Below are 2,357 nucleotides of genomic sequence, written 5' to 3'. Positions count from 1 at the left end.
GTGACTTTATGCATTCATTGAATGTCGCTACATCTGATCAGTGTAATTGAACAACTTGGTTTCCAGGAATGTTATTACATTCGAAAGTTTTGGGTACAGAAATCACACGACTCTGTTACTAACGCTCAATATAACTTTGCTTTGTCTAAGGTTTGGGATTATTATTGGAGAATTTAGCTACATAGTGATCGCTGAAAATGGGCCTAAAAGCAGAAAGGTAAACATTTTGATCATGTTGTGCAACTGTGAAATATTATGGCAGGAGTGTTATGTTAGCTGAAATCTGTTCATTATGGCATGGTAGCTGTCTTTGAAGTGTTTACACCTATTAAATATCCATGATTATCAAGTGATCCTGAAAAGTGTTTCCATTGGATACGACTGAGCTTCTTTAGATCTTTAGGCTAAAGTGTTGCTCCATTATGATATGCTACATGCTACCAAGCACATTCAATCCCAGTCCTTAACCATATATAACCCTCTGAATGCTACCAAGAACATTCAATCCCTGTTTGGTTTCAAAGAAACAATATCAACGACTTTTCAGAGGGTTATATATGGTTAAGGACTGTGCTATGGGTGGGTCATTTCTTTATTTTGAGTTGACGAATATGTATATACTGTAAAATGTAAATTCATCTGGATTAACATGCACCTTAGTAACTTGTGAACACAGCTAAGATCATGCTGAGCCATTATTAGGCTTAATTCTTTGCCTTCGTCTTATATAAGGCTAGTACACTCACCTCGTCCGCTCCTGCCGACAAACCGCAGGTCGTTGAATTTGGCCACGTGGTTTTTCATGACTGCCGAAGAGTTCCGAAGTTCCGCACAAAAGTTCTCATCGTTTCCTGCACGAAGGGTCACCACCGTCCCGTCGGTTACATCAGCCAGGGCCACTACTTTGAAAGCCACGGGAAGCGTCTTGTTGGACCGCCAGTGTGAAGGAAGCGCAGAACATAGCACACTAGGGCTGGCTGTCCGCACTAACTCGCCTGGGTGTTCGCTTAGTGCCTCGTGGAGAGCTCGCTCTCCTGGCAAAAGAAAGTCCGTCATGGTGTCGGGCGTATCGGCCGACGAGCCGAATAGATCTGTGGGCAAGTGCATGAGGTTACCAATACTGTCCAGGACACAGCGGAGCAGTCGCGAGATGTGCTCTTGTGAGTGGCGCGAGTAGTGCTGCTTGTGGTTTACATGGGATGGCGGAGTGGCACCCAGAATTCCCTCAACTCACACACTAACTTTGCAGTTCAATGGTCTCGACCTCATGCACGACCAGTTGCCATGCGATACTAGCGCCGTCTAATGTTGAGTTAACTAAGCTATCTAAACGGTATCCCTCCGCGATTCTGATGTAGGTCTAGTGCTATATTTGAATACAGAGCTTATGATAATTAAAAATCAAAGATACCACATAGATTAACACTAAAAGGAATTAGAATTTTAAAATATAGAATCTTTTTGATGTAGCAAACTTAAGAATAAATAATAATATGGGTTATAAGGTTTTTATTCATTTGTATCAAGACTTCTTGAACCTACGTGTTTTTCTAACATCATGATGCGAATAACTGAAACTCAAAATGCAATGTGGATTTACGTTGTAAGGATCTGAAACAAAATATACAGTAGTTTAATGATCTAAGAAATTAAGCTGAAACAAAATATATCACGTGTATTATAAGTGTTATGAGAACTGATGGTTTAACATCTAACATGCACAAATTGTAAGTAACAGAATGTCACAAACTAACTTAATCAATTGGTGTGGAAAAACTAAACCGTAAAATATAAAATGAATTATCCATGTAGGAAACTAAAAGATATAACACTGATTAACAAAGTGTTCTGTCCTTCTAGCAAAGAAGCAACAAAGTTGGGATCTGAGTGGCCATTGTTAATCTGACTGATGTTATACCGCGAAGCATGCACTCAGCAAGGGTCCTGGTAAAATTTTGTTTTCTACTCAAAAAAGAAGCCTGGTTGCCCACCATTTTGAAACAACCCCTTTATAAAACACTAGTTCACTAGTAGTGTTATGTGCACGAACATTCCTTATAAAACACTAGTTCACTAGTAGTGTTATGTGCACGAACATTCCTTATAAAACACTAGTTCACTAGTAGTGTTATGTGCACGAACATTCCTTATAAAACACTAGTTCACTAAAAACCTTGTCGAAACATTGTACATTTGCTGTTATGTTAAACTTATATTAAAGATTTTCTTCATTACCCATTCAAGCCGTCTACAACTATTATTAATCAGTAGAAATGTTTATATATTAGAGCATAAAATGAATGAAACGCCACAAAAAGAAAACAAAAGTTTGTATGTATAAAATGAATTGAATTTTC

At 38.5% G+C, this 2,357-nt stretch overlaps 1 pseudogene; it reads right to left on the bottom strand.

Annotated features, from left to right (window-relative positions):
- Positions 1-746: 746 nt before the first annotated feature.
- On the bottom strand, positions 747-1,056 carry LOC106473504 (annotated as a pseudogene).
- Between the last annotated feature and the right edge of the window lie 1,301 nt (positions 1,057-2,357).

The sequence above is a fragment of the Limulus polyphemus genome, unplaced genomic scaffold (assembly GCF_000517525.1).
Source record: "Limulus polyphemus unplaced genomic scaffold, Limulus_polyphemus-2.1.2 Scaffold6232, whole genome shotgun sequence".
Lineage (NCBI taxonomy): Eukaryota > Metazoa > Arthropoda > Merostomata > Xiphosura > Limulidae > Limulus > Limulus polyphemus.
Note: the sequence above shows the minus strand (reverse complement) of the source record. Positions and strands in the feature narration are given on the sequence as shown.